The sequence below is a fragment of the Oryctolagus cuniculus genome, chromosome 5 (assembly GCF_964237555.1).
Source record: "Oryctolagus cuniculus chromosome 5, mOryCun1.1, whole genome shotgun sequence".
Classification (NCBI taxonomy): Eukaryota; Metazoa; Chordata; class Mammalia; order Lagomorpha; family Leporidae; genus Oryctolagus; species Oryctolagus cuniculus.
The window spans coordinates 145478378-145498013 of record NC_091436.1 but is presented as its reverse complement, the minus strand read 5'-3'; the positions used below and the strand labels follow the sequence as shown (position 1 = coordinate 145498013).

Below are 19636 nucleotides of genomic sequence, written 5' to 3'. Positions count from 1 at the left end.
TGTTCCTGCAGATGGGCAGCTCAGGAGTTCTTGTCTTCACGAAAGAAACTCAGACGTCAGACAGAGAGCAGTGGTAAGGAGGCAGCAGATGAACAGAGTACACCAGACAGACCAGCCGGGCATCTCAGGAATCGGACGAGAGGACAGACTGGGGCATACGGGGAATGGAGTCCAGGTCTTCCTGCCATTTCCCCTCTCCCCCTCCCTCTTCTCCTGGAAGAGGGATTGCTGGGTGCTAACTGGGTAAAACTCCTCCCAACGTTTTACTACAAGCTGAGTAGCCCACCTGGCACCTGGCAGAGAGTTATTCCCCAGGGTGCCTTCCTAGGGGGAAGGCTGGGAAGGTTTTATTACACAAAGTTATCGGCCGGGGTAACCCCTCAGCACTGAGCAGGGAGGATGTTCCTGGGGAGCTTTCCTAGAGGGGAAAGCTGGGACCACCTTTGACATTACCAGGGTACGGACAGGACTCCGCACTGTGGCGTTACCAGGGTACGGACAGGACTCCGCACTGTGGCGTTACCAGGGTATGGACAGGACTCCGCACTGTGACGTTACCAGGGTACGGACAGGACTCCGCACTGTGACGTTACCAGGGTACGGACAGGACTCCGCACTGCAAATACTGGGCTACTTCAAGGTATATTTCCAGGCCTTCCTCTCTGCTTTGTTTCCTTAGGGCCCTCACACACACATAGGCTAACTTCTAATTTCCTATCTAACAGGATCTCTTAAAATATGACTGTTTGATCTGAGTACTTATTTTTCTGATGATTTCTCTGAATTGTAATTGCTTCAATCATGTTTTAGATGTATAAAAGTATTCCCTTTAAAAAGAATAACAACAAAGACATTTTTAGTAGATAATTAGCAAAAGAGGCTACCAGATGGTGAAAACATAGAAAGTGCCTGTTAAGCAGATTAAGCCAAGAGTTTTTTATTATTATTATTACTTTCTTAGGATAATAGAGTAACATGTTGCCTAATGGCAAGAGGTTTGTTTTAGATTTGGTATGATAAAAGGAAAATTCCTTAGATCAATTAAATCTAATAGAGTTTATTGGAGCAAAGAACAAAATAAAGTGAAACAAAACAAACACGATTCAAGAATCTAGGACAAGCTGGCGCCACGGCTCACTAGGCTAAGCCTCTGCCTTGCGGTACTGGCACACCGGGTTCTAGTCCCGGTCGGGGGCGCCAGATTCTGTCCCGGTTGCCCCCCTTCCAGGCCAGCTCTCTGCTATGGCCAGGGAGTGCAGTGGAGGATGGCCCAAGTGCTTGGGCCCTGCACCCCATTGGAGACCAGGAGAAGCACCTGGCTCCTGCCTTCGGATCAGCGTGGTGCGCCAGCCGCAGCGTGCCAGCCGTGGTGGCCATTGGAGGGTGAACCAACGGCAAAAGGAAGCCCTTTCTCTCTGTCTCTCTCTCTCACTATCCACTCTGCCTGTCAAAAAAAAAAAAAGAATTTAGGACAAGCATGTAGCCCAGTGGTTAAGTCACTACTTGGGATACCCACATTACTACATCAGAGTAGCAGGTTCAAGTCCTGGCTACTCCACTTCCCATCCAGCTTCCTACTAATGTAGGAGAGAGCAGCTAATGGCTCAAATGCTTGGGTCGCTGACACCCATTGTGGGAGAACCAGACTGAGTTCCAAGTTCATTGCTTCAGCCTGACCCAGCCTTGGCTGTTTTGGGCATTTGGGGAGTTAACCAGTGGATGAAGATATAGTTCTCTTGCCCCCTCTTTCTCTCTTTCTCTCTGACTTTCAAATAAAATGAAAATAAATATTTTAAATTTTTATTTAGGATTTATTTTCTATTTATTTGAAAGGCAGAGTTACGGAGAGAGGAGGAGAGACAGAGATCTTCCATCTTCAGGCTCACTCCCCCAAATGGCTGTAACAGGCCGGGGCTGGGCTAGGCTGAAGCCGGAAGCCAAAAGCCAGGAGTTTCTTCTGTGTTTCCTATGTGGGTTCAGGGGCCCAAGCACTTGGACCATCTCCCACTGCTTTTCTCAGGCCATTAGCAAGGAGCTGGCTTGGAAGTAAAGCAGCCGGGACTCAAACCGGCACCCATATGGGATGCCAATGGTGCAGGCAGAGGCTTAACCTGCTATACCTCAATGCGGCCTCAAAGAAATAAAATTTTTTTAAAAGAATCCAGAATCCTAGAAACTTCTGAGAATTCCAGCCAACAATGTGATCAGACAGAATTTATATAAAAATGAAGATGAGAATTAGAAAACAATGTAAGTGGCTACAATCTAGTCAACCAATTGGTTACAGTTTAATTAACTTTACAGCTTCATTAGTTAATTGGTTCCAGGGCTTTCTGCAACCAATCAAAGCTCAGGTAAGGTGATTAAACTACATACTGGTTTGGTTGTTGGTATGGGTGCCCAATCCAAATCTATGGCCGCCTACAATTTTTAACACCCCAAAGCAGGGTTGTGGTTTGATTTAAGACCAAGATTTGATTGCAAAGAGTTTATTAGGAAGGCATTGGAGGGGAGCAGGAAAGGGAAGATTGCTAATTAAGTGGGTTGTTCAACCCATGATTAGAACTTAACTCCAGCAGGAAACTCCGAAGACAAACACAGGCCTTAACCCATCCCATCCAAGAGATAGGAGAGGTGCATTAAATACACTTCAACTCCCAGCGGCCAGGACCTGAGGCTCCTGGGAGTTGGTGTGTGTTCCTCAGTTTCTCCAGACCCTAGCAGTTGGAAGTTTGAAGAGCAAGGAAATGAAAAGGTCTTTTTTTTTTTTTAAGTTTTGTTTTTTTATTTGAAAGACAGAGTTACAGAGAAGCACAAACAGAAGTCTTCCATCCGCTGATTCACTACCCAAATGTCTGAGAACAACGAGAGCTAGGCCGATCCAAAGCGAGAAGCCAGGAGCTTCTTCCAGGTCTTCCACACCAGTGCAGGGGCCCAAGCACATCTTCTGCTGCTTTTCCAGGCCATAGCAGAGAGCTGGATGGGAAGTGGAGCAGCCAGGACTCGAACGGACGCCCATATGGGATGCCGGCACTGCAGGCAGCAGCTTTACCCACTACGCCACAGCCCCAGCCCCTGAAAAGGTCTTAAAAGGAAGTGGGCAGGGCACAGTTTCTCCCACATCCTTCCAAGCCAAAAATATATCTGTTATCAAGTGATTACACAAACGCTAACACGCTAACTGCAAGCTCCCCAACCCTCATGAAAAGGGCTAAAGCCTAGCCATGAAGGGCTTTTCAGTAATTACAGCAAAGAAAAATAGCTGTAATTTTAAGCATCCTTTTCCAAGCAAAAATCCCCAGAACATAAAATGATTTATATTATTATATGAAAAGGATAGGAATAAAGATTTCATTTTCTTTCAGGTTTGGGGCTGCTAATTATTTTGAGAAAAATCCATTAAACTGACCCAAGTAAAATATAACAAGGATTTCTCAGCCTAATCCAATCAGCAAACCATGTCAACGGATGGTCTTTTGGTTGCACATAAACAACCAGAAACCCAACTCAGCTGTGTGTCTTAATGCTTCAATGAAGTCCATTGCCCCCTAATTGTTACAGTTTGTTTTTCAAAAGAGAAAAAACAAGGCTTTTCGTCTGATTGGTTTGTTGATGGTTACTAATAAGCATACTATGCAATGGTGTGATATCATCAGATATAGGAATAGGGGCGTTTATCTGCTTGTTTGCTGTGGAAGCCTACTGATGCTGCTTGAGGGTCATTCTCTGGCCGCCCACGTTCAGGGTGAGAGCTGTTCAAAGGAGTGTAAGTTCTCTCTAGATACAGGATGGCAAGTCTACAGTCTATTGAAGAATTTCTCACCTAGTTTTCACCTCTGCATAACACTCACCAATCTTACAAATATCCCGGACTCACCCTCCTTGCCTTCCCACCCTCCCAGCCCCCACCCCCCACCCCCCACCCCGCCATCCCCAGAAACCAAATGGCAAGCATTCCCATGGTCACATCCTGGTGGATCTTAAAGAGTATTGGAAATAGCACACGCAGCTGTTAGCTTCTCCAAATACACAATCTGCAACGCCGGCAGTGAAAGACAAGAATAACCGCCACTTTTCATACCGAAGAGAACTGCTGGATTATGCCTAAAGAAGGCGGGGCCGGCCTAACTCCAGGGCAAAGACCTCTGGAAGGAGGCACAGGTGACTAACTGAAGCCCTTTTAAGGGAAAGCAACTTGGTTTTGTTAAATTTTGGAATGAGAAATACTGATCTCAATTGCTTTTTAAAATTATGGACTGGATTTTAAAATTCTTCAATAGATGCAATGAATAATAAAACATACTTTGAGCTGCTATGGGAAGGGAATGACTTTGGTAAAAGAATGAAAACATCGTGATCCATACGTATTAACAACATGGGAAGTTATGAAAGAGCACGTGTAGAGGCTGGCGCTGTGGTGTAGTGCGCCGCCTGCAGTGCCAGCATGCCATATGGGCACTGGTTTGAGTCCCGACTACTCCACTTCCCATCCAGCTCTCTGCTATGGCCTTTTAAGCAGTGGAAGATGGCCCAAGTCCTGGGGGCCCCTGCACCAAGTGGCAGATCTAGAAGAAGCTCCTGGTTCCTGGCTTCGGATCAACGCAGCTCTGGCCGTTGTGGCCAATTTGAGAGTGAACCAGTGGCTGGAAGACCTCTCTTTCTCTCTCTCTACCTCTGCTTCTCTGTAACTCTGCCATTCAAACAAATAAATAAATCTTAAAAAAAAAAAAAAAAAAAGCATGTGTATCGTAAGCACATCTTCAGTTTGCATGTTTTTCTTATCTGCATATAATTTTCTTTGGGTGATGAAATTTCCATGATTTCATTCTCTTCCTTATTTCCTTATTATCTAATTTTTTTAGCCTTGATATGTATTTTTTAAGAAAAGACTGATTGATTGATTTATTTATTTGAAAGGCAGAGTGACAGAGAGGGGAAGGATAGAGAGAGAGAGATCTTCTACCTGCTGGTTCACTCCCCAGATGCCCAAAACAGCCAGGGCTGGGCCAGGCTGAAGCCCGGAGCCTGCAGCCCATCTGGGTCTGCCACGTGCATGACAGGAACCTTGTCTGCTGCCCATCAGCAGGCAGCTGGACAGGAAGCAGTGTAGCTGGGACTCAAACCAGCACTGCAATATGGGATGTGGGTGCCCGAGCAATGGCTCAGCTTGTTGCACCACAACATCCACCCCGTACTACCTTCACAATCAGAAAAGAAATTACATAAGCTATATTGACTCTGGAAAAAAAAGAAGGAAATACAAAATAAGTAGAGAAAGATATGGGAACAGAGAAAAGGAATAAAAAGAATGTCAGCTCATTCGTTTATTCAATCACTTGACAAAAGAGTCTTTTGATCAGATACTGTATGGAAGCACAAAACTATAGATTGTGGTAGTTATTAAGAAAAGACAAAGAATTTAGACAAGGGATAGAGAATATTAGACATAGGGTGATCAGAGAAAGCCTGACTCACATGGGTTGTGGCACACAATAGGTTAAGCGGGTTAAGCTGCGCCTGTGACGCCAGCATCCCGTACAAGTCCTGGTTGCCCCACTTCTGATCCAGCACCTTCCCAATACACCTGGGAAAACTGCAGAGGATAGCCCTGGTGCTTGGGCCCCTGCCACCCTTGTAGCAGAATTTGATGCAGTTCCAGGGTCATGGCTTCAGCCTGGCACTGCCCTAGCCATTGCAGCCATTTGGGGAATGAACTGCCCCCCCGACCACCTTTTACTCTACCTTCCAAATAAATAAAATGAACCTTTAAAAAGACAAAGAAAAAAAAAGAGCTAGCCTGTCTGAAGAAACTCTTGAGCTAAACTCCATGCTCACCCTATGAAGAAGGGTAGGGAAACGCTGTGAGCTAAGGCCCCAGTGCAGGTGCAATTTAGTGGCTGGAATCCAGAGGGAAAAAGCCAGAGTGGAACAGAGGGGAAGGGCTAAAAGCAAGCACCAATTCTTTCAAGGACCTGAAAGCTTAAGATAAGGCATTTGTATTTCCTCGACACAAGGAAAGCCATGAACCATAGGGAAGTCATCTATATGTTAAATTGATCACTCTCACTGCCCAGACTCATCATTGTCTTCCCTGTCCTTGTCAGTCATTGTCTTCACTGTCCTTGCATTTCCTTCTGCTCCTCCTCCTGCCACCTTCCCCCCTGCAGCTGCTGACCACCAAAATCCCCTACAGTCTTAGATCCTGTCCTCTAACAACACTGCACCCCTCCAATTTTAATACTCCCTGTTCTTCAGTCCCCAATATCCCTCAACCTTCACCCCAAAGCTGTGAACCCATCCAAAGTAATGCCCCTACTCTCTAGGGGTCTGCCACACTGAACCCATTCACCTCATGGTTTACAGCTTCCCTCGGCACTTCCTAGGGAGGATAAATGCTGGTTCCCCCATAATCACCACCCCCTTTATCCTTCTACTTACATCCTAACTCAAACACATGTCACCTTCCATGTTCTCAGTACTGGGTGTCACAGTATTGTCTTTGCAAATGATTTTAATTCATGTAAAATGCTTTGCATTAAACAGTACCTTAGAGATATTCTGGTTCAAACTGCAGGTTTTTATGATGTACCAACAGGCCTGGCATGGTTAGATTTCCCTGAGTCTCAGAGAGTGGGAAGCAGCAAAGCAGGACGATGCTCAGGGCTTCTGAATTCCCAATTACAGAGCCCTGCATGGCTTGAAAGCACTTTTTAAAAAACATAGAACAAGAGTGTTTATGACAGTACTAAACAAACCATCTCACAGAATCACCACTGCTCCCAAGGAACACACAAACTGAGGCTGAGACAGACGAGGCTCTGAGAGGGCTTGGACGCAGGACTTGTGGTTCCCCATCCTGCAGAAACCATGCCAACTTCCCTGTCATCACATGCAATCAGTCCAGGGGCACCAAACTGAGAAGTTTCCTATTTCTGCTATTAGTGATTAAATATGCCTTTGTGTGTTCTTTTTATATGCTTCTGAACATCAGATTTTGCTTTTAAATGTGGTTAAGGAGACTTTGTCCAATACTGGGAATTCATCAGAATGAGGGCAACGGCTTCTGAGGAAGAGCAGAAACTTAAAGAACAAAGAAGAGAGATGCAAACTTTACCAAGTTTATAATTTGGCGGAGGCTCTGATGTGGGTGCAGACTCAATGCCATGATGGCAAATGTCATTTCTGGAACATCCTCCCTAAACTGGTGTTTTTATTTTAAGCACAACTTAACACAGTACAATTCCACCATGGTCTCACAACGGATGGTCTCACACAGTTCATTATTAAAATATTTGAACTATATATAAGTTGAATTATTTGAAGTATATTTTTTGAGCACATTTGAGGTTTAGAGTTTCAAATCCAATGTCAAAAATATTCTAAGTGACAAAAAGTACATCCAGCTAGTTGCTTTGCGGGATGTAGAAGAGATTCCTGCTTCAGAATAAATATATTTTGGAATGCATTGCATCCTAACGCTACAATTAGTTCTATTCTTGTTCTGCAAATGGAAAGGGGTCAGGGCCCCCACATAACTGACACTTAGTGGCAGCAGCTGATAGGAGCTGACATCAAGCCGCAGCCAGGAGAATGGGCTCACTCGTGCCCTCAGTGCCCAACAGAGGCAGGTTCACAGAACACTTCTGCAAGGATTGTTGCTTCTTTGCTCTTTTACTTGCTTTTCCTTTGATGAGCTCGGATTTTATTTTCTCCAAACATCAGACCTATTGTTGTCAACATTTCCTTTGGGAACCTGGGGTATAGTTCCTTCAGTGAGTTATAAAACCTTCCAAGTGTGAATGAAACAGAACTGCACTTAGCTCAAATGCTAAGTACCGTAAAAATCCAGCTCATTCCCCTTGTGAGTATTTTACTGAGCTAAGAGAAATCTTATGGGTGCATTAACGGAGCACCTAGTGTAGTTATTAGAATTTTCTTAATATTACCCATTGTACTTGGAGAAATGACTGTGAAAACGAATCAAGCAAACAAGTCTATTTCTTTCTGCATTGCTCAGAAAGAAGGTCTAGAATTGTAAGTATTCTACTGAAAGTAATCATGCAAAACACACATATCCCTTACACCACCAAATCTGAACATTTTCAGGACCACTTTATTACCACATTCCACCCCATTCACACTCCTCAGCAATGAAGCCACCCAAGTAGTGACATGTGGCTTAACTCAGTGGAGCGCTGTGAGCCTGGTGGCATAGAGGAATCAGTAAATACCTCAGCCTACATGCCTGTCATGCCTACCCAGACACCCTGAGATTGTGGTTCACAAATACAGACAAGGCTTACAGTGCATTGCCTGGGCTTGGGCTAATGCATTCCTCAAGGTCAACTGAAATTTGGAGACACTGATTCACCTTGACCAGCACAGCACTGGACCGGACTGGACTAGCCACTAGTTAAGATTAGGTAGGATGACTAATCAGAGATGCTAAGATTGTTATCTCTAAGATCAACGCTGAATGGTGCTTTTGTTCATGGAACTTTAAAAGCTCCATCAGAATTCTTGTAACAGAGAACTGTTTGTACTCTTGTGAGGTTATTTTTATTTCTTTGGATAAGTGAACTGAAACTGTCTTTATATATAAGATTTAGGCAAAAGTAGAAAATGATAATAATATTTTAAGAATGCAAAGTAAGTAACACCAGTCAAAATACCACAGCTCTGCTTTCTTAAAAACTGAGTTTCACATAAAAAGCATATTATTTGCCATTGAATTAAAACAAGGTGTGAAAGCTCAGTATAATTGAATAGGTTTTATATTTTCAGATAGTTTCTGATTCTGTAAAAGTATGTTTTACAACCAAGAATCCTTATCAGTAACTTCCACCATCATCTAAAACCTTCCTAAGATAGATCATCATGCTACAATACTGTATTAGCAAACTGCAGTATGAAAAGTAATAAGCAAAAAAAAAAAAAAATCCTGAAGAGTGTGCAACTAGAAGCAGACAACTGAACAGGCTTTCATAGCTCATTCAGTCCCTTTACCAGTACGCTGGAATAGCAATGAAATTAATGTAACTTGGATGACAGCACTGTGTAAGGCCTACGTCGTTGTGGATCTGTGGCCAGCTTATTCTGGCTCTGAGAAGACAGCAGTCACAAAGCCAGAGCAAGGGGCAGGTTTGTGGCACAGTTGGTTAAGCTGCCATTTGGGACACTTTCATCCCATACCAGAGTGGCAGTTAAAGTCCTCGCTAGTCTGCTGCAGATCCTGCTCTCTGCTAACGCGCCTGGGAAGCAGTGGATGATGGCCAAGTGCTTGAGGTCCTGCTGCCCATATGGAAGACAGAGATGGAGTTTCTGGCTCCTGGCTTTGACCTGGCCCAACCACGGCTGTTGTGGCCATTCAGGGAGTGAACCAACAGATGGAAGATTCTCTCTCTCTCTCTCTCTCTCTCTCTCTCTCTCTGTGTGTGTGTGTGACTCTGCTTTTCTAATAAATAAAAATAAATAAATAAATCTTTAAAAAAAAATGAAGGGGAAGGCAATTCATGCTGAGCCCAGCAATATGTTTCCAAGGTCTTAGAACTCAGAAAGAGTAAGGAAAATTTAGAGAAAGTGACAAATCTCATAAAAAAATGGTAGACCTTGGCATCCACACCTCTACAAGAAATGTCAGACACTTAAAAAGCAAACTAAAGCAGAGGCACAGGACAGGTATTGGGCACAGCGGTTGGGACACCAACGTCCACATTGGGGTAACTGGGTGTGAGTCCTTGCTCTGTTCTAAAGTCTAGCTTCCTACTGTGCATCCTGGTGGCAGCAAGTGATGGCTCAAGTAGGTGGGTTCCTGACACTCAGTGGGAGACCTGGATTGAGTTCCTATCTTCTGGCTTCAATCTGGTCCAGTTCTGGCTGATTCAAGCATCTGAGAGTGAATCAGCAGATATGAGCTATCTGTGTTGTGAGAGTATGTGTCATTCAAATAAATAGAATTAAATTAAATTTTTTTTAAAAAACAGGCAAAAGGATAGATGGTTGGCCTGGCGATTTTTTTAAAGATTTTTTTTATTTGAAGGGCAGAGTTACAGACAGAGGGGGAGGGAGGGAGGGAGAGAGAGAGAGAGAGATCTTCCTTCTGCTGGTTCACTCCCCAAATGTCAACAATAGCTGGGGCTGGGCCAAGCCAAAGCCAGGAGGCTTAACCCACTGTGCAACAATGCTGGCCCCTGGCCTAGCATTTAAGATGCTTGCATCCCACACCTCAGAGTGCCTGGGTTCGGTTCCTAATTCCAGCTTCCAATTCCAGCTTCCCACCAACATTCCCAGAGAGCTGCAGTGATCGCTCAAGCAATTGGGTTCCTGCAACCTATGTGCGAGACCTGCATTGCATTCACGGCTCCTATCTTCGGCTCCAGCCCAGGCCCAGCCCTTGTGGGCATTTATGGAGTGAACCAGTCAATCGGAGCCCTACCTCTCCGTGTGTGTTTCTTTCTCTGTTTGTGTCTATTTCTCTCTCTATGGATCTCTCTCTGTCTCTGAATTTCAAATGTTCAAACATTTTTTTAAAAAAGGCACAATTCCACTACACCCTTGGGAAACGTTTTGTGAATGTTAGAGAAGAAAAAGTTCTTAAATACAAGGATAATCTATTTAAATATTAGAAAAACCTTGAAAGTACATTTTTAAAAATCATGGCTTGTACTCACCAAAAAATGGGGCTCTGAAAGTTCACTATAGGGCATTCTGGGACATTCAGGCTTTGGGTGACTTAAGCACCATTTTTCCTTGAATTTCCTTGAATTTTTATACCAAAGTATGTATAGACGTGGTTCCTACACTACCTTAAAATTCTGTTTGAGAGCCCAGACCCAAAACAGCCAGCAGCATGTTACCCTGGTTCCTGGAATTACAGATTAACAGAGCTCGGAAAGCATACAAGACAGCTTGTCTCAGCGCCTATTTATAGAAGAGTGAGTGTCCTGAGACCCAGACAGGTGAAGGTCGTGCAGTGGCAACATAAGGACCAGGACCCAAAGCTGTTGACTCTTATTTCGCTGAATCCTGACCGTAATTAGAAAGGGCTCTTGGGTGGGCACTTGGCACTGTGGTTAAGATCCTGCTTTGGGACACCCAAAGTGTGAGTGCTCTGGGTTCAAGTCCCAGGTCCACTTCCCATCAAACTTCTTGCTAACATGTACCTTGGGAGGAAGATGAGGCACAAGTACCTGGGTCCCATGTCACCCACATGGGAGACTTGGGTGGACTTCTGGACTCCTGGCTTCGGCATGGCCCAATTTAAAAACAGGGAATCTGGACAACAATACAGAAACATAACCCCTCCCCAAAAAAGATATTCTCAGTAAGCAAACTTTCTGTATCACACTTTACCCTAAAGTGCCACATGTGTTACTAAATTCTTCATTTCCCTTTAATGTGATAGACTAAATTGGAAACATTATTTTTCTTTCAAGAAAACACCCATTAGTTAGCAGATCTGTAACCTGAAGTTACCAGTAACTCCAAAATCTGAGTGACTTAAAACAAAAAGGTTTTCTCACTTATACTAAATATCCATCCTGGTCCAACAGGAGATATTACATATCACCATTCAGGAACATGGGCCAAGGAGGCAGCCAACGTAGATGCCAGAAAGTCTCATATCATGGATTAAAAACCCCTACTCTGGATTTGTTAACCATCTTGATTTAACCATTCCACACTGCAAACTCATAGGAGAACATCATCTTCTTTACCATAAATACATACGATTGTTATTTGTCATTTGAGAATTTTTGAAACCGCCTATTCAGCAGCGACACACTTCTTTTAAAGCACATTTATTTATTTGAAAGGTAGAGTGACAGAGAGAAAGGGAGAGACAGAGAGATGAGAGAGAGACAGAGAGAGAGAGAATCTTCCATCTGCTGATTCACTCCCCAAATGGCTGCAACAGCCAGGGCTGCCAGGACAAAGCCAGGAGTCAGGAATTCCATCCAGATCTCCCACATAGATGACAGGGATCCAGGTACTTAGGCAGTCATCCGCTACTTCCCAGGAGCAAGAGCAGGAAGCTGGATCTGAAGCAGAGGTGTAACTCAATCTGATTCGGGATTCGGGTGTCCCAAGCAGCAGCTTAACCCACCGCACCACAGTGCCCACCCCAGCAGTGACATAATTCTGCTCACAAGATGCCCAACCACATGCTGTTCAGGAAATGCAATATCAGAGGGAAAAAGGCCAGTAACACTGGAGAACAGCACAAAAAGCTCCTAAACCAAGTGTTTCTGAAACATGAAAATCCCATACTGACTCTCTCGTTGAACACACAGCTTTATCAAGTATCTATGCTTTTAATCATAAGCCAAAAAACTGCTAAAGGGAATGTCACTAAAAATCAAGAATCAACCCTAGCAAGTTTCCTCCTTTGTAAAACAGTGGATGAGGGGTTAGCATTGTGGCACAGTGGGTTAAGCCACTGCCTGCAATGCCAGCATCCCATATCTGAGTGCCAGTGTGAGTCTTGGATGCTCCACTTCCAATCCAACTCTCTACTTATATGCCAAGAAAGGCAGTGGATGACAGCCAAAGTGCTTGGACCCCTGCCACCCAGGTGGGAGACCCAGATGGAATTTCTGGCTCCTGGCTTCACCCTGGAAAAGCCCCAGTCATTGCAGCCATCTGCGGAGTGAACCAGCAGATGAAAGATATCTCCTTACCTCCCCCATCAACACCCTGCCTCTCTAACACGTTTTCTTTCTTTTTTTTTTTTTTTAAGATTTATTTATTGATTTGAAAGTCAGAGTTACACAGAAAGAGGAGAGGGGGAGAGAGAGAGAGAATCTTCCATCTGCTGGTTCACTCCCCAATTGGCCGCAACGGCCGGAGCTGCACTGATCCGAAACCAGGAGCCAGGAGTTTCTCCTGGGTCTTCCATGTGGGTGCAGGGGCCCAAGGACTTGGGCCATCCTCTACTGCTGTCTCAGGCCATAGCAGATAACTGGAGCAGCCAGGACACAGACTGGTGCCCATATGGGATGCTGGCACTGCAGAAGGCGGCTTTACCTGTTACACCACAGCGCTGGCCCCTCCCATACACATGCTTTCTCTTTCTCTCTTTCTCTCTCTCTCTCTGTTACTCTTCCTTTAAAATAAATAAACCATTTTAAAAAGTGAACAGTCTAAGTTCCTTTTTGAGAAAGGAAAATGTGAAATTAAAGCTATAATTTCCTTTAAAAAGTGAATTGGTTCTAATAAAAGCAGATTATAGGGGCCGGCACTGTGGTGTAGTCAGTAAAGCCACCACCTGCAGTGCCGGCATCCGATATAGGTGCCGGTTCGAGTCCTGGCTACTCCACCTCCAATCCAGCTCTCTGCTGTGGCCTGGGAAAGCAGTAGAAGATGGACCAAGCCCTTGGACCCCTGCACCTGCATGGGAGACCTGGAAGAAGCTCCTGGCTCCTAGCTTCGGATCGGCACAGCTCCAGCCATTGCGGCCAACTGGGGAATGAACCAGCGGATGGAAGACCCCTCTCTCTCTCTCTCTCTCTCTCTCTGCCTCTGCCTCTCCTCTTTCTGTGTAACTCCGACTTTCAAATAAATAAATAAATCTTTTTTTTAAAAAAAGGTAGATTATAAAGCAAGTCACTTACATCGAAAATACTTATTCAGATCCTATATTATTTAACATCTTGTTCTCTGCTACTAGGGAAGCTGAATGTGGGACCCAATGAATGAAAAGGCAGCCCTGGTTAGCTACCAATTAAGTAAGGTGGATGATCTGAACCATGCTCTTTTCTCTCTCCCAAATGAGAGATTTCTCTGTGGCGTTTTTTTTTTTTTTTTAATTTTAATTTAAAAAACAGAGAGACAGTGGTTCACTTCCCAGTGCCCACAGCAGCCAGGGCTGGGCCAGCCCACCACTGGGAGCCAGGAACTCAATCCAGACCTCTCACAAGTGGCAGGGACCCAATTACTTGTCCCTCATCATCACCTCCAAAAGTGTGTGCATTGTCAAGAGCAGAACCCAGACTCTACCAAGGCACCCTGATATGGGGAGCAGGGTTTTAATCACTGCACCGAATGCCACTCCACTTCTGTGGGATTTCTCCCTGCTATTCAAAGTAAGGAAAGGATGCTGTGAGTTCCAATTAAGTACGGAAGCCTGCTTCACCCTTCTGAAAAAGCAAACTTTTATATTTGTGCAAACTTAGAGACATATGAACTACATTTCAAAAACCTGATTAGAAAAGGTATTAATCATGTCCACACTGGGAGATGAGCCCAGCTTGTAAATTGTATGTGCTGTTCATTAATTCAGATACACATGCATGAAAAATAAATTTGTGAGTTCCTAAAAATTACTTTGTCCCATGGACAACACAAACTTCACTGTGGTTTCCAGCATCGGACCCAGCAGCTCTGTATGCTGTCTCTCTGTTGCAACTGCTAACAACTAACTTGGATTATCATCATTAAACTGCTTCTCACAATTTCTGAACCCAAAACACAGTGTGGAGCATTGTTCATTCATCTATGTTACAGAAAAACAGAGATTTGTTTAGAAAATAAAGGTCCAAGTTATTAAGTCAGAAACTAAATTACAACTTAACGGTGCTGAAATATGAGCTCAGAAAGAACAGGAGAAATGGAATCATTGAGGCTTAAATTTTCTAACCACCTCTACTAACCAAGGCAATCTTAAAAGCAATTTGCCTCCTTCCAAGAAAACTCTCTTATCCATACTACTAAAGAGTTAGACCAGAAAAATGATTCTTAACCAGAAGCATGCGTCAGATTATCCAGGAAACTTTGCCCAACACCCCTACTTAGCCACATTCCAGACCTGCTAAATCAGAATGTTTCACAGGTATTTTTGCAAATGTCCCATGAAAGGATTCTGATACACACCTTTAGTTTGTACATCCTGAATCTCTGAGGTCCCTTCCAGCCCTAAGTATCTACATTGGTAAACAGTGCAGCATTGAATCGATAAGTCTCTGCAAGCAGTAGCAATGCACTGATTACATCGTGGCGCTTGTGAAAAAAGAACCACACATGGTCTCCATCCTGCTGGACAGCTGCCGAAAGGCTTTGTTTTAGATTTGCATTCACAGTCTGTGTAGAAAGGAGCCTTCAACTCAGAGTTGCCACTGATGCCTCCATTTGCATCTCTGTTATGCCTGAGTCGACTGTCCACATAGCCTGGAGATGAAGATCACCCAGTTCGTTCAATGTCTTTGCCTAAGGCTGAGCTCCGAGTCTAGCTAGAGACCTCAGTCTGCTATTAATCCTCTGCCTGCGGTGCCAGCATCCCATATGGGCACTGGTTCTAGTCCCAGTTGCTCCTCTTCCAGTCCAGCTCTCTGCTATGGCCTGGGAAGGCAGTGGAGGATGGCCCAAGTGCTTGGGCCCCTGTACCCGCATGGGAGACCAGGAGGAAGCATCTGGCTCCTGGCTTCAGATCGGCGTAGCTCCGGCCATGGTGGCCATGTGGGGGGTGAACCAACGCAAGGAAGACCTTTCTCTCTGTCTCTCTCACTGTCTGTAACTCTACCTGTCAAATAAATAAAATAAAATAAAATAAAATAAAATAAAATAAAATAAAATAAAAATCCTGATTTAGCCTGCATCAAGTAACAAAATCATATATGAGGGTAATTCAAAAATTATATAGAAAATTGAATTAAAAGGTATGTATATTCTGGCAAAAATTTTTGATATTCAGGCATGAGAGATCTTCAAATATTCATAAAAATGTCTATTATGAAAAGAGCTATGCATGGATTTGAAAATTGTTTTGCACCAAAATAGGTTTATCTTTGAATTCAATTTTAAACAACCCTCACATATTAATTCTAGTTTACCACTGTGTTACCAGTTGCAATTTTAGTGGTTTTCTTATATTTCAAAAGTTTGATTTATGTGTATTTTGAATGATTTTTATATATGCACGTTTTAAACTTCTTAAACAATAGGTTACGACTAGACTTATAAATGAAAATGGTAACTGAACTATTTAGTGTGTTTGTTGCTTTATACTAAGCAGTTGACTTCCTGATATAAAAATATACTTAGGGGCTGGTGCTGTGGCACCTGCAGTGCCAGCATCCCATATGGATGCCAGTTTGAGTCCTGGCTGCTGTACATCCAGTCCAGCAATCTGCTGTGGCCTAGGAAAATAAGAAAATGGCCCAAGTCCTTGGGCCCCTGCACCCACGTGGGAGACCTGGAAGAAGCTCCTGGTTCCTGGCTTCCGATCAGCACACCTCCAACCATTGCGGCCATCTGGGGAGTGAACCAGAGGATGGAAGACTTCTCTCTCTCTCTGCTTCTGCCTGTCTGTAACTATGCCTTGCAAATAAATAAATAAATCCTTTTTTAAAGATTTTATTTATTTATTTGAAAAATAGAGTTACAGACAATGAGAGGGACAGAGAGAGAGAAAGTTCTTGCTTCCACTGGGTCACTCCCCAAATGGCCGCAATGGCTGGAGCTGCGCCGATCCAAAGCCAGGAGCCAGGAGCCAGGAGCTTCTTCCTGGTCTCTCACATGGGTGCAGGGGCCCAAGCACTTGGGCCATTTTCTAATACTGCTTTCCCAGGACATGCAGAGAGCTGGATTGGAAGTGGAATAACCAAGACTAGAACCAGCACCCATTTGAGATTCCAGCACTGCAGGTGGAGGATTACCCTACTGAGCCACGGCGGCTCAGTAGGCCCCCAATAAATAAATCTTAAAAAAAAAAAAGTACGTGCCGGCGCCGCGGCTCACTAGGCTAATCCTCCACCTAGCGGCGCCGGCACACCGGGTTCTAGTCCCGGTCAGGGCGCCGGATTCTGTCCCGGTTGCCCCCCCTTCCAGGCCAGCTCTCTGCTGTGGCCAGGGAGTGCAGTGGAGGATGGCCCAAGTGCTTGGGCCCTACACCCCATGGGAGACCAGGAGAAGCACCTGGCTCCTGCCATCGGATCAGTGCAGTGCGCCGGCTGCAGCGCGCCGGCCGCAGCGGCCATTGGAGGGTGAACCAACGGCAAAGGAAGACCTTTCTCTCTCTCTCTCTCTCTCACTGTCCACTCTGCCTGTCAAAAAAAAAAAAATTTTTTTTTAAAAAGTACTTAAGCAGATCAACGGGAATGATTAAGTAATTTGCTCGCAGATATTCAACAAGCCAAGAATGATACTGAGGAATAAAGAAAGTATAAAGCATAGCACTAAATTTAACAATCACTACACAACATCTATCTTTTCATTACACAATTTCAGTAGGACATTAAAAGGGGTCTATAATGAATAGTGAGATATACAACAGCCTCATAGATAGAATTCAACATTTTAAATATGTAAATTTCTGGGACTGGCCCTGTGGGTAGGGTAGGGCCGCCGCCTGCAGTGCCCGCATCCCATAGGGACACAGGTTCGAGACTTGGCTGCTCCACTTCCGATCCAGCTCTCTGTTACGGCCTGGGAAAGCAGTAGAAGATGGCCCAAGTCCTTGGGCCCCTGCACCCACGTGGGAAACCCAGAAGAAGCTCCTAGCTCCTGGCTTCAGGTCGGCGAAGCTCTGGCCCATTGACAGCCAACTGGGGAGTGAACCAGCAAATACAAGACCTCTCTCTCTCTCTCTCTCTCTTTCTCTCTCTCTCTCTGCCTCTCCCTCTCTCTATATATAACCCTGATTTTCAAATAAATAAATAAACCTTTAAAATGTAAATTTCTTCCAAATTAATCTATAGATTCAATGTAATTCCAATAAAAAATTTTTAAGAATTATTGGGGGAAAGATCACAAAATGAATTTAAGGACTTCCAGTCAATTAAGAACACTGAACTGATTAGGAAAGCTCACCTCATTTCCACTGTAACACAAGTAAGCCCTGAATAAATACAAAGAGAGTTCAAAAAGTGCACGGAAAAATGGAATTCAAAGATAAGCGTAGGAGCTGGCATTGCGGCACAGCAGGTTAAGCTGCCTGCGATGCCAACATCTCATATGAGCACTGGTTCAAATCCTGGCTGCTCCAATTCTAATCTAGCTCCCTGCTAATGCACCTGGAAAAGCAGTGTGAAATGGCCCAAGTGCTTGAGCTCCTGTCAACCACATGGGAGACATGGAATCACTCCGCATGTCCATGATGGAAGCAGCTAGGCCAGGCTGAAGCCTCGAGCTGGGAATTTGACTTAGGAGGTGGGAATCTTGGGAAAGATCTTAGAATTTTGCTTACCACTAGGAAAAAGCAATAGTAGGACACAGAATGTGTCAAGGCCACACAACTACTAAGTTGTCTAACTACCTATTGAAATCACCCACTTCTACTCCCTCTTGCTCTTCACACAACACTAAAGGAATTGCACAAAGCATTGAACACAGCTCTGGAGCAATACAGCGTTGCCCTGCAGATCCAAAGGTACAGCAAGGGCTTCTTTTTTTAAGATTTATTTATTTATTTGAAAGGCAGAGTTACAGAGAGCAGAGGAAGAGAGAGAGAGAGAGAGAGAGAGAGAGAGAGAGAGAGGTCTTCCCATGCTCAAGCTGACTTGCTCCAAATGGTAGAGTTAGAAACATACCAGCGGATTCCAATTCAATCCCATCAAGGTGGCATGTACCAATACCATCTCACTAGTCCAAGTGATCAATTTCAGTTCACAATTGATCATAATGAAAGGACTAAGAGTCAAAGGGAGCACATAAACAAGACTAGTGTCTGCAAATACTAACTGATAGAATAAAAAAGGGAGAGAATGATCCAACATGGGAAGCGAGATACACAGCAGACTCATAGAATGGCGGATGTCCTAAACAGCACTCTGGCCTCAGAATCAGCCCTTAAGGCATTCAGTTCTGGCTGAAAAGCCCATGAGAGTATTTCAGGCATGGAAGGCCAAGACACTCTGGCAAAAAAAAAAAAAAAAAAAAAAAAAAAAAAAACCTAAATGGAAGATCTCCACGAGTGAAATCCCAGCGGAAAGAACAGGTCATCAAAGAAGGAGGTACATTTCTCTGAAGGGAGGAGAGAACTTCCATTTTGACTACGACCTTGTCTAAATATGATCAGAGTTGGTGAACTCAAAAGGCTTCCATAGCCTTGGCAACTCATGACAAGAGCCTAGGGTGATTACTGATGCCATAAACAAGAGTGTCAATTTGTGAAGTCAACAACAGGAGTCACTGTGCACTTACTCCTCATGTAGGATCTCTGTCCTTAATGTGCTGTTCAATGTGAATTAATGCTATAACTAGTACTCAAACAGTACTTCACACTTTGTGTTTCTATATGGGTGCAAACTGTTGAGACCTTTACTTAATATATGCTAAACTGATCTTCTGTATATAAAGAGAATTGAAAATGAATCTTGATGTGAATGGAAGGGGAGAGGGAGCAGGAAAGGGGAGGGTTGCGGGTGGGAGGGAAGTTATGGGGAGGGAAGCCATTGTAATCCATAAGCTGTACTTTGGAAATTTATATTCATTAAATAAAAGTTAAAAAAAAAAAAAAAGAGAGAGAGAGAGAGAGGTCTTCCATCCACTGGTTCACTCCCCAGATGGCCGCAATGGCTGAAGCTGTGCCAATCCAAAGCCAGGAACCAGAAGCTTCTCCAGGTAGCCCGCATGGGTACAGGGGCCCAAGGACTTGGGCCATCTTCTACTGCTTTCCCAGGCCATAGCAGAGAGCTGGATC

At 44.2% G+C, this 19636-nt stretch overlaps 1 protein-coding gene across 6 annotated transcripts in view; it reads right to left on the bottom strand.

Annotated features, from left to right (window-relative positions):
• Positions 1-19636, bottom strand: part of RNF144B (ring finger protein 144B) — a 203681-nt gene that overhangs the window by 166433 nt on the left and 17612 nt on the right. The window lies entirely within an intron of this gene.